At 48.8% G+C, this 12,773-nt stretch overlaps 2 non-coding genes across 2 annotated transcripts; both read right to left on the bottom strand.

Moving 5' to 3' along the window:
* Window positions 1-6,691: 6,691 nt before the first annotated feature.
* Trnat-agu (transfer RNA threonine (anticodon AGU)) lies at window positions 6,692-6,764 on the bottom strand. The gene has a single exon. It is a non-coding gene; the product is annotated as a tRNA-Thr (tRNA).
* A 3,637-nt stretch (window positions 6,765-10,401) lies between these two features.
* On the bottom strand, window positions 10,402-10,474 carry Trnas-gcu (transfer RNA serine (anticodon GCU)). Its single transcript has one exon. It is a non-coding gene; the product is annotated as a tRNA-Ser (tRNA).
* Between the last annotated feature and the right edge of the window lie 2,299 nt (window positions 10,475-12,773).

Here is a 12,773-nt window from a genome sequence, read left to right as displayed (position 1 = left end):
GCGTGGACTATCGTGCCCTCAACAAGATCACCCGCAATAACGTCTATCCGATGCCCCGAATCGACACGCGTTGGACTGTTTGCAATGAGCGGAGTATTTTCCAGCCTTGATCTTCGCTCCAGTTATTGGCAGATTCCCATGCATGATGACGACACAGAAAAGACAGCATTTGCAACTCCGGATGGCCTGTATGAGTTTAACGTGATGCACTTTGGACTCTGGAACGCTCTTGCCACATTCGAGCGAATGATAGGCAACGTGCCCTGTGGTGTAAAATGGAAAACATGCTTGTGCTATCTGGACGATATCATCATTTTTTTACGAGTTTTACTGAACATCTTGCGCCTCAACCAAGTCCTCGCATGCCTTGCGACGGCAGGTCTGCATTTCAACACGAAGAAATGTCATTTTGCTTGCAAAAGTATCAATGTTTTTGGCCACGTGGTCAACAAGGATGGTATTCGGCCCTACCCGGATAACATTGCTGCTGTACTTAACTTTCCCCGCCCTCTACATCAGAAAGCATTCCCGTGTTTTCTTGGACTGGCGTCATAGTTGCGTCGCTTTGTTAGGGACTTCGCGATTATCGGCTTTCCCCTCAACAAGCTTTGAAAATGTGGCACCCCTTTCAATGCGAAGAGGCATTCGAACGGCTCAAAGCCACTCTCACTTCTGGACCGGTCCTCAGCCACTTCAACAAGCAAAAACTCTGCATTCTTCATACAGACGCCAGTGGGCATGGAATTGGGGCTGTACTTTTGCAACCCGATTCCCAAAATCGAGAACGGGTGGTGGCAAATGCCAGTCGCTCACTGAGGCCTGTTGAGAAAAACTATTCTATCACTGAGCAGAGTCTCTTGTCGTTGTTTGGTCAACACAAATTTCGCCCATACCTATACGGCCGCCCTTCCAGTATTGTGACGGATCACCATGCACTCTGCTGGTTGTCGTCCCTGAAAAACCTCTCCGGCCGTCTCGGCCGCTGCATTCTCCGCTTACAAGAGTATGACTTTACCATCACGTACAAGTCCGGAAATAAACACCTAGACGCAGATACCCTTTCACGCTGCCCATTACTCTCATGCTCCGGAAGCGTGTCTTCGCTACGCGCACATCCCTCCATAGCAGCCATCGACACCATGGATGTCCAGAGCCGCTCCGATTTTGTGGACCGTCAGCGTTCAGACACCTACTGGCGCACACTAATGAACCGCATCACCGGAACCTCACACCCTCCCAACACTCGCTTGCGCCGCCAGCTGAGCCACTTTAAGGTGATTAATGGCGCATTATACCGGTCCACTCATCAACCATATGGTCCAAAATGGGTTCCCGTCGAGCCCCGATCACTTCGCTCGCAGATTTTGGCTGCTCTGCACGATGATACTACGGCCTGTCACTTGGGCTTCCAGAAGACTTACGATCGTGTCCACACGCGTTTCTTCTGGCCTGGCCTGTCTTCTGCTGTCCCTCGATACGTCGCTTTATGCGTCCCTTGCCAGCAGCAAAAACGCTCTACGTTGCCCCCTGTTGGACCTCTGCAGCCGCTTGTCTGCCCTGAAGCCCCTTTTCATACAGTCGGAATTGATTTGTATGGACCCCTCCCTGCTACCTCCCGAGGGTACCGTTGCATTGTAACAGCCATAGATAACTTAACGCGATATACGGAATCGGCACCTGTTCGTACCGGCTGCGCGTCAGAGATCGCAGAATTCTTTTTACAGGCGGTCTTTCTGCGTCATGGCGCCTCTCCTAACCTTTTAAGTGATCGGGGGAAGACATTTCTCGCCCAAATTGTCGCTGACGTCCTAAAAGCCGCCAGTACTGTTCACAAGACAACCTCTAGCTATCATCCGCAAACAAATGGTCGCACCGCGCGCTTTCATCGCACCCTATCAGACATGTTTTCTTTGTACATTCAACCTGACCACAGCAATTGGGATACCATTCTGCCATTCGTAACGTTTGCCTATAATACTGCTATTCAAACACCACCGGTTATTCTACATTTTTCCTTGTATTCGGCGGCCAACCGTTACTCATACTTGATTCAAACTTCTTCCTGGATTCTCCCCCTGCTTCAAACTCGTTACCTGAACAGTTCGTCGCCCGTGTGGATCACTGCCGTCACCAAGCTCTTCTGCGCACCCAAGCTTGCCAACAAGACAGCAAGCACCGCTATGATGCTTCCCACAGAGAGGTTCGCTTTCACCCCGGTGACGATGCATTGCTATGGACTCCTGTTCGGGTCCCCGGACGCTGCGAAAAATTTCTTCATCGCTTTCTCGGCCCCTACACCGTTCTATAAGTAACTTCGCCAGTAACCTACCGCTTCACTCCTAACTGTGCCTCCACGGACCGCCGCTGCCGTAGCACTGAAATTGTGCACGCTCCTCGTTTGAAACCCTTAGTTCACCGCGTTACACCGTAGAGTGCAGCCGGGTGTCTGCCTTCGCGAAGAGGGAGGAAATAGTGTGAGGACTGATTGCGACGGCCGCCTGCCTTCGCGAAGAGGAAGGAAATGCCCGCCAGGTGGGATCCGAACCCACGACCTCCAGAATACCGGTCTGGTGCGATAACCACTACGCTACCGGCGGGGCGATTTTCCCATTCACTTTCTGGGGTATTTATGTTAGGTATGTTTGTTTCCTGTGCTTGGGGGTGGTAGCCAGCGCCATTCGGACTAATCGGGGTGAAGGGGACCTTCTTTTTAACCCCCGGGTCGTGACTCGAGTGTCTACGACATGTCCAGAGTGGTCGACCAGCTTTGAACCCTCTTAAGCTCCCTTTGGCAACAAGACTGCCAGAACAGAGGCCCTCGCTATGCATGTAGCGAATCAGAATAGGAAATGAGGGGCTCGTTGAAAATAACACAGAAATAAGGGTTGGCAGTCGAGAAAACCTCGGAAAGCAAAGGGGAGGATGTGGTAGATCATTGAAACAGATTAAGAATTTGGAAAGAAAGAAAGAAAGTGAAGAAAAAATGCCCGCCAGGTGGGATCCGAACCCACGACCTCCAGAATACCGGTCTGGTGCGTAAACCACTACGCTACCGGCGGGGCGATTTTCCCATTCACTTTCTGGGGTATTTATGTTAGGTATGTTTGTTTCCTGTGCTTGGGGGTGGTAGCCAGCGCCATTCGGACTAATCGGGGTGAAGGGGACCTTCTTTTTAACCCCCGGGTCGTGACTCGAGTGTCTACGACATGTCCAGAGTGGTCGACCAGCTTTGAACCCTCTTAAGCTCCCTTTGGCAACAAGACTGCCAGAACAGAGGCCCTCGCTATGCATGTAGCGAATCAGAATAGGAAATGAGGGGCTCGTTGAAAATAACACAGAAATAAGGGTTGGCAGTCGAGAAAACCTCGGAAAGCAAAGGGGAGGATGTGGTAGATCATTGAAACAGATTAAGAATTTGGAAAGAAAGAAAGAAAGTGAAGAAAAAATGCCCGCCAGGTGGGATCCGAACCCACGACCTCCAGAATACCGGTCTGGTGCGATAACCACTACGCTACCGGCGGGGCGATTTTCCCATTCACTTTCTGGGGTATTTATGTTAGGTATGTTTGTTTCCTGTGCTTGGGGGTGGTAGCCAGCGCCATTCGGACTAATCGGGGTGAAGGGGACCTTCTTTTTAACCCCCGGGTCGTGACTCGAGTGTCTACGACATGTCCAGAGTGGTCGACCAGCTTTGAACCCTCTTAAGCTCCCTTTGGCAACAAGACTGCCAGAACAGAGGCCCTCGCTATGCATGTAGCGAATCAGAATAGGAAATGAGGGGCTCGTTGAAAATAACACAGAAATAAGGGTTGGCAGTCGAGAAAACCTCGGAAAGCAAAGGGGAGGATGTGGTAGATCATTGAAACAGATTAAGAATTTGGAAAGAAAGAAAGAAAGTGAAGAAAAAATGCCCGCCAGGTGGGATCCGAACCCACGACCTCCAGAATACCGGTCTGGTGCGATAACCACTACGCTACCGGCGGGGCGATTTTCCCATTCACTTTCTGGGGTATTTATGTTAGGTATGTTTGTTTCCTGTGCTTGGGGGTGGTAGCCAGCGCCATTCGGACTAATCGGGGTGAAGGGGACCTTCTTTTTAACCCCCGGGTCGTGACTCGAGTGTCTACGACATGTCCAGAGTGGTCGACCAGCTTTGAACCCTCTTAAGCTCCCTTTGGCAACAAGACTGCCAGAACAGAGGCCCTCGCTATGCATATAGCGAATCAGAATAGGAAATGAGGGGCTCGTTGAAAATAACACAGAAATAAGGGTTGGCAGTCGAGAAAACCTCGGAAAGCAAAGGGGAGGATGTGGTAGATCATTGAAACAGATTAAGAATTTGGAAAGAAAGAAAGAAAGTGAAGAAAAAATGCCCGCCAGGTGGGATCCGAACCCACGACCTCCAGAATACCGGTCTGGTGCGATAACCACTACGCTACCGGCGGGGCGATTTTCCCATTCACTTTCTGGGGTATTTATGTTAGGTATGTTTGTTTCCTGTGCTTGGGGGTGGTAGCCAGCGCCATTCGGACTAATCGGGGTGAAGGGGACCTTCTTTTTAACCCCCGGGTCGTGACTCGAGTGTCTACGACATGTCCAGAGTGGTCGACCAGCTTTGAGCCCTCTTAAGCTCCCTTTGGCAACAAGACTGCCAGAACAGAGGCCCTCGCTATGCATGTAGCGAATCAGAATAGGAAATGAGGGGCTCGTTGAAAATAACACAGAAATAAGGGTTGGCAGTCGAGAAAACCTCGGAAAGCAAAGGGGAGGATGGGGTAGATCATTGAAACAGATTAAGAATTTGGAAAGAAAGAAAGTGAAGAAAAAATGCCCGCCAGGTGGGATCCGAACCCACGACCTCCAGAATACCGGTCTGGTGCGATAACCACTACGCTACCGGCGGGGCGATTTTCCCATTCACTTTCTGGGGTATTTATGTTAGGTATGTTTGTTTCCTGTGCTTGGGGGTGGTAGCCAGCGCCATTCGGACTAATCGGGGTGAAGGGGACCTTCTTTTTAACCCCCGGGTCGTGACTCGAGTGTCTACGACATGTCCAGAGTGGTCGACCAGCTTTGAACCCTCTTAAGCTCCCTTTGGCAACAAGACTGCCAGAACAGAGGCCCTCGCTATGCATGTAGCGAATCAGAATAGGAAATGAGGGGCTCGTTGAAAATAACACAGAAATAAGGGTTGGCAGTCGAGAAAACCTCGGAAAGCAAAGGGGAGGATGTGGTAGATCATTGAAACAGATTAAGAATTTGGAAAGAAAGAAAGAAAGTGAAGAAAAAATGCGAAGAAAAAATGCCCGCCAGGTGGGATCCGAACCCACGACCTCCAGAATACCGGTCTGGTGCGATAACCACTACGCTACCGGCGGGGCGATTTTCCCATTCACTTTCTGGGGTATTTATGTTAGGTATGTTTGTTTCCTGTGCTTGGGGGTGGTAGCCAGCGCCATTCGGACTAATCGGGGTGAAGGGGACCTTCTTTTTAACCCCCGGGTCGTGACTCGAGTGTCTACGACATGTCCAGAGTGGTCGACCAGCTTTGAACCCTCTTAAGCTCCCTTTGGCAACAAGACTGCCAGAACAGAGGCCCTCGCTATGCATGTAGCGAATCAGAATAGGAAATGAGGGGCTCGTTGAAAATAACACAGAAATAAGGGTTGGCAGTCGAGAAAACCTCGGAAAGCAAAGGGGAGGATGTGGTAGATCATTGAAACAGATTAAGAATTTGGAAAGAAAGAAAGAAAGTGAAGAAAAAATGCCCGCCAGGTGGGATCCGAACCCACGACCTCCAGAATACCGGTCTGGTGCGATAACCACTACGCTACCGGCGGGGCGATTTTCCCATTCACTTTCTGGGGTATTTATGTTAGGTATGTTTGTTTCCTGTGCTTGGGGGTGGTAGCCAGCGCCATTCGGACTAATCGGGGTGAAGGGGACCTTCTTTTTAACCCCCGGGTCGTGACTCGAGTGTCTACGACATGTCCAGAGTGGTCGACCAGCTTTGAACCCTCTTAAGCTCCCTTTGGCAACAAGACTGCCAGAACAGAGGCCCTCGCTATGCATGTAGCGAATCAGAATAGGAAATGAGGGGCTCGTTGAAAAAAACACAGAAATAAGGGTTGGCAGTCGAGAAAACCTCGGAAAGCAAAGGGGAGGATGTGGTAGATCATTGAAACAGATTAAGAATTTGGAAAGAGAGAAAGAAAGTGAAGACAAAATGCCCGCCAGGTGGGATCCGAACCCACGACCTCCAGAATACCGGTCTGGTGCGATAACCACTACGCTACCGGCGGGGCGATTTCCCCATTCACTTTCTGGGGTATTTATGTTAGGTATGTTTGTTTCCTGTGCTTGGGGGTGGTAGCCAGCGCCATTCGGACTAATCGGGGTGAAGGGGACCTTCTTTTTAACCCCCGGGTCGTGACTCGAGTGTCTACGACATGTCCAGAGTGGTCGACCAGCTTTGAACCCTCTTAAGCTCCCTTTGGCAACAAGACTGCCAGAACAGAGGCCCTCGCTATGCATGTAGCGAATCAGAATAGGAAATGAGGGGCTCGTTGAAAATAACACAGAAATAAGGGTTGGCAGTCGAGAAAACCTCAGAAAGCAAAGGGGAGGATGTGGTAGATCATTGAAACAGATTAAGAATTTGGAAAGAAAGAAAGAAAGTGCAGAAAAAATGCCCGCCAGGTGGGATCCGAACCCACGACCTCCAGAATACTGGTCTGGTGCGATAACCACTACGCTACCGGCGGGGCTATTTTCCCATTCACTTTCTGGGGTATTTATGTTAGGTATGTTTGTTTCCTGTGCTTGGGGGTGGTAGCCAGCGCCATTCGGACTAATCGGGGTGAAGGGGACCTTCTTTTTAACCCCCGGGTCGTGACTCGAGTGTCTACGACATGTCCAGAGTGGTCGACCAGCTTTGAACCCTCTTAAGCTCCCTTTGGCAACAAGACTGCCAGAACAGAGGCCCTCGCTATGCATGTAGCGAATCAGAATAGGAAATGAGGGGCTCGTTGAAAATAACACAGAAATAAGGGTTGGCAGTCGAGAAAACCTCGGAAAGCAAAGGGGAGGATGTGGTAGATCATTGAAAGAGATTAAGAATTTGGAAAGAAAGAAAGAAAGTGAAGAAAAAAATGCCCGCCAGGTGGGATCCGAACCCACGACCTCCAGAATACCGGTCTGGTGCGATAACCACTACGCTACCGGCGGGGCGATTTTCCCATTCACTTTCTGGGGTATTTATGTTAGGTATGTTTGTTTCCTGTGCTTGGGGGTGGTAGCCAGCGCCATTCGGACTAATCGGGGTGAAGGGGACCTTCTTTTTAACCCCCGGGTCGTGACTCGAGTGTCTACGACATGTCCAGACTGGTCGACCAGCTTTGAACCCTCTTAAGCTCCCTTTGGCAACAAGACTGCCAGAACAGAGGCCCTCGCTATGCATGTAGCGAATCAGAATAGGAAATGAGGGGCTCGTTGAAAATAACACAGAAATAAGGGTTGGCAGTCGAGAAAACCTCGGAAAGCAAAGGGGAGGATGTGGTAGATCATTGAAACAGATTAAGAATTTGGAAAGAAAGAAAGAAAGTGAAGAAAAAATGCGAAGAAAAAATGCCCGCCAGGTGGGATCCGAACCCACGACCTCCAGAATACCGGTCTGGTGCGATAACCACTACGCTACCGGCGGGGCGATTTTCCCATTCACTTTCTGGGGTATTTATGTTAGGTATGTTTGTTTCCTGTGCTTGGGGGTGGTAGCCAGCGCCATTCGGACTAATCGGGGTGAAGGGGACCTTCTTTTTAACCCCCGGGTCGTGACTCGAGTGTCTACGACATGTCCAGAGTGGTCGACCAGCTTTGAACCCTCTTAAGCTCCCTTTGGCAACAAGACTGCCAGAACAGAGGCCCTCGCTATGCATGTAGCGAATCAGAATAGGAAATGAGGGGCTCGTTGAAAATAACACAGAAATAAGGGTTGGCAGTCGAGAAAACCTCGGAAAGCAAAGGGGAGGATGTGGTAGATCATTGAAACAGATTAAGAATTTGGAAAGAAAGAAAGAAAGTGAAGAAAAATGCCCGCCAGGTGGGATCCGAACCCACGACCTCCAGAATACCGGTCTGGTGCGATAACCACTACGCTACCGGCGGGGCGATTTTCCCATTCACTTTCTGGGGTATTTATGTTAGGTATGTTTGTTTCCTGTGCTTGGGGGTGGTAGCCAGCGCCATTCGGACTAATCGGGGTGAAGGGGACCTTCTTTTTAACCCCCGGGTCGTGACTCGAGTGTCTACGACATGTCCAGAGTGGTCGACCAGCTTTGAACCCTCTTAAGCTCCCTTTGGCAACAAGACTGCCAGAACAGAGGCCCTCGCTATGCATGTAGCGAATCAGAATAGGAAATGAGGGGCTCGTTGAAAATAACACAGAAATAAGGGTTGGCAGTCGAGAAAACCTCGGAAAGCAAAGGGGAGGTAGTGGTAGATCATTGAAACAGATTAAGAATTTGGAAAGAAAGAAAGAAAGTGAAGAAAAAATGCCCGCCAGGTGGGATCCGAACCCACGACCTCCAGAATACCGGTCTGGTGCGATAACCACTACGCTACCGGCGGGGCGATTTTCCCATTCACTTTCTGGGGTATTTATGTTAGGTATGTTTGTTTCCTGTGCTTGGGGGTGGTAGCCAGCGCCATTCGGACTAATCGGGGTGAAGGGGACCTTCTTTTTAACCCCCGGGTCGTGACTCGAGTGTCTACGACATGTCCAGAGTGGTCGACCAGCTTTGAACCCTCTTAAGCTCCCTTTGGCAACAAGACTGCCAGAACAGAGGCCCTCGCTATGCATGTAGCGAATCAGAATAGGAAATGAGGGGCTCGTTGAAAATAACACAGAAATAAGGGTTGGCAGTCGAGAAAACCTCGGAAAGCAAAGGGGAGGATGTGGTAGATCATTGAAACAGATTAAGAATTTGGAAAGAGAGAAAGAAAGTGAAGAAAAAATGCCCGCCAGGTGGGATCCGAACCCACGACCTCCAGAATACCGGTCTGGTGCGATAACCACTACGCTACCGGCGGGGCGATTTCCCCATTCACTTTCTGGGGTATTTATGTTAGGTATGTTTGTTTCCTGTGCTTGGGGGTGGTAGCCAGCGCCATTCGGACTAATCGGGGTGAAGGGGACCTTCTTTTTAACCCCCGGGTCGTGACTCGAGTGTCTACGACATGTCCAGAGTGGTCGACCAGCTTTGAACCCTCTTAACCTCCCTTTGGCAACAAGACTGCCAGAACAGAGGCCCTCGCTATGCATGTAGCGAATCAGAATAGGAAATGAGGGGCTCGTTGAAAATAACACCGAAATAAGGGTTGGCAGTCGAGAAAACCTCAGAAAGCAAAGGGGAGGATGTGGTAGATCATTGAAACAGATTAAGAATTTGGAAAGAAAGAAATAAAGTGCAGAAAAAATGCCCGCCAGGTGGGATCCGAACCCACGACCTCCAGAATACCGGTCTGGTGCGATAACCACTACGCTACCGGCGGGGCGATTTTCCCATTCACTTTCTGGGGTATTTATGTTAGGTATGTTTGTTTCCTGTGCTTGGGGGTGGTAGCCAGCGCCATTCGGACTAATCGGGGTGAAGGGGACCTTCTTTTTAACCCCCGGGTCGTGACTCGAGTGTCTACGACATGTCCAGAGTGGTCGACCAGCTTTGAACCCTCTTAAGCTCCCTTTGGCAACAAGACTGCCAGAACAGAGGCCCTCGCTATGCATGTAGCGAATCAGAATAGGAAATGAGGGGCTCGTTGAAAATAACACAGAAATAAGGGTTGGCAGTCGAGAAAACCTCGGAAAGCAAAGGGGAGGATGTGGTAGATCATTGAAACAGATTAAGAATTTGGAAAGAAAGAAAGAAAGTGAAGAAAAAAATGCCCGCCAGGTGGGATCCGAACCCACGACCTCCAGAATACCGGTCTGGTGCGATAACCACTACGCTACCGGCGGGGCGATTTTCCCATTCACTTTCTGGGGTATTTATGTTAGGTATGTTTGTTTCCTGTGCTTGGGGGTGGTAGCCAGCGCCATTCGGACTAATCGGGGTGAAGGGGACCTTCTTTTTAACCCCCGGGTCGTGACTCGAGTGTCTACGACATGTCCAGACTGGTCGACCAGCTTTGAACCCTCTTAAGCTCCCTTTGGCAACAAGACTGCCAGAACAGAGGCCCTCGCTATGCATGTAGCGAATCAGAATAGGAAATGAGGGGCTCGTTGAAAATAACACCGAAATAAGGGTTGGCAGTCGACAAAACCTCGGAAAGCAAAGGGGAGGATGTGGGAGATCATTGAAACAGATTAAGAATTTGGAAAGAAAGAAAGAAAGTGAAGAAAAAATGCCCGCCAGGTGGGATCCGAACCCACGACCTCCAGAATAGCGGTCTGGTGCGATAACCACTACGCTACCGGCGGGGCGATTTTCCCATTCACTTTCTGGGGTATTTATGTTAGGTATGTTTGTTTCCTGTGCTTGGGGGTGGTAGCCAGCGCCATTCGCGCCATTCGAAAAAAAAAAAAATATATATATATATATATATATGTATATATATATATATATATATATATATACATATTTTTTATCATAATAATCATAATCAGCCTAACTACGCCCACTTCAGGGCAAAGGCAAGTCCCAATATCATCCAATTACGTCGGTCCTGTGCCATCTGTGACCAATTTATCCCAGCAAACTTTTGATCTCATCTGCCCATCAAACTTTGTGCCGCCCCCTCTAACCTTGCCTTCTCTAGGGACTCAATCTGTTAACCTTAATGACCAGCGGTTATCTTGCCTTCGCCTTACATGCCCTGCTCACGTCCATTTCTTCTTCTTAATATCTACTAATATGTCCTTAACAGGTATTTGTTCCCTGACCCACTCCGCTATCTTCTTGTTCCTTAATATTACACCGGTCATTTCACGCTCAATTTCCCGCTGAGTCGTTCTCACCGCGCAATGCGGCCTCACCCCGGCGACCATTGCCGGCAACGCACTCTCTCACCAGAGCAGGATTGGCCACCCTGGTGTAGTAACGGCCACAACCTCCCATGAACACGCCCTTTCTCTTTTTCATTGTTTCCCTCTTTTACTTTTTTTTTCCTTTTTATTTGGTTACAACAGAGGCATGGCACATACCGACGGTCGCCTCTGTCTTCTTGCTTTCATGTTTTTTATAAAATTGCTGCGCTCCGACATATTTTCGTGGATTGGGCCCTGGGGTCCACGCGTGCCGGCGACAGCCGAGTACTAACAGTTAACAGGCCGTGAATTGACCTGGCGCGACACGACGCGACGCCGTGTACAAAGGGAGGAATAGGCGGAGAAGGGGACGCCTCAAATGGGCTCCCCCATTTGCTTTTGTGGGACCCCCCAAAGTCGCGGAGGCTCCCTGCGTTTCAGATACCGTAATGGGCCCCGCTTGCACTCTTGACCATGCCGCTGAAGACGGTCAGTACTTAATCCTTGTTACCGGTGACGCGCATGTAAACTCACTGCTCGTGGCGGCGTGTGCTTTGTAGTTTTTCCCTCCCGAGACACCGGATGTTTTTGGGCCTTTGGCCACCCGTGAACTCATCGCATTTCCTGTTATCCCCACCACCCGCGTTCATGCAGTGTGTTCCTCCTTGCCTCTTTCTTGCCTCCTCCTTGCCACCTTGTTCCTCCCTCTTCCTTTCGTCTTCTTTTTTTGTTTTTGAAGGCTCTTTTTCGCCTGACTTTGGCAGAATAAGCTCTGTATGATGTGTGTGGTCTTTTGTGTGTTTGTTTCCTATGTGGCTTGTGTTTCGGGGCGCCGCCCCCACTCTGAGTCCGTACGATTTTACCCAAAGCTTTCATTCCTGAGGAAGGCCTGTCTCAGGTCGAAACGTTGGAAATAGAGTCTCCGAAGAGCGTACTTCTACTTTGTGTATATATATATATATATATATATATATATATATATATATATATATATATATATATATATATATATATATATATATATATATACATATATATATATATATATATATATATATATATATATATATATATATATATATATATATATATATATATATATATAGTATAAGTAAAGGGTCGGATACACAGCAAGAACAATAACAAACAAGGTATACTTACGTAGCGGGAACAGGACTTCCCTTCATCAGAGTATTGTTACATGATTTCGCTCGTTAAAACTAAAACAATAAATGAAACCACGCCTTGTTCAATGATCCCCTTAAGCCCAGTAGCCGGTAAATTCTATGTTCTCCCAAAGATTCACAATGTGAACAACCTAGGGCGCCCCGTTGTTTCTGGCATTAACACTGTTATAGAAAACCTCTCGCGTTATGTGTATAATATCATTTGCGGCATTCCGCCCAGCTTTCCCTCCTTAATTAAAAAAAACCAATGACTTCCTCTCAGACATCTCAAAAATTTAAATTCCTGATAACTGCCTTCTAGTCACCATCGATGTTGCGTCACTGTATACTAACAACCCCCATGATGATGGCATCGCCACTGTATCTCTTGCGTATGAGCAGTCATCGTGCGACAAACCTATCGATTCTTCTGCTCTCCAAACCTTCCTTAGGCTTATTCTTGAACTTAATAATTTTGAATTCGACGGAGTTCATTACGTGCAAGTTAGCGGAACGACAATGGGAACTCGAATCGGACCTAACTACGCCAATATCTTTATGGCTCACCTCAAATACAACTTTTTTGA

Source organism: Haemaphysalis longicornis, unplaced genomic scaffold (assembly GCF_048455015.1).
Source record: "Haemaphysalis longicornis isolate Haplotype H1 unplaced genomic scaffold, Haemaphysalis longicornis Haplotype H1 scaffold_5, whole genome shotgun sequence".
In the NCBI taxonomy this organism is placed as follows: Eukaryota; Metazoa; Arthropoda; class Arachnida; order Ixodida; family Ixodidae; genus Haemaphysalis; species Haemaphysalis longicornis.
The sequence above is the reverse complement of the archived record's forward strand: the minus strand, read 5'-3'. Positions and strand labels throughout refer to the sequence as shown.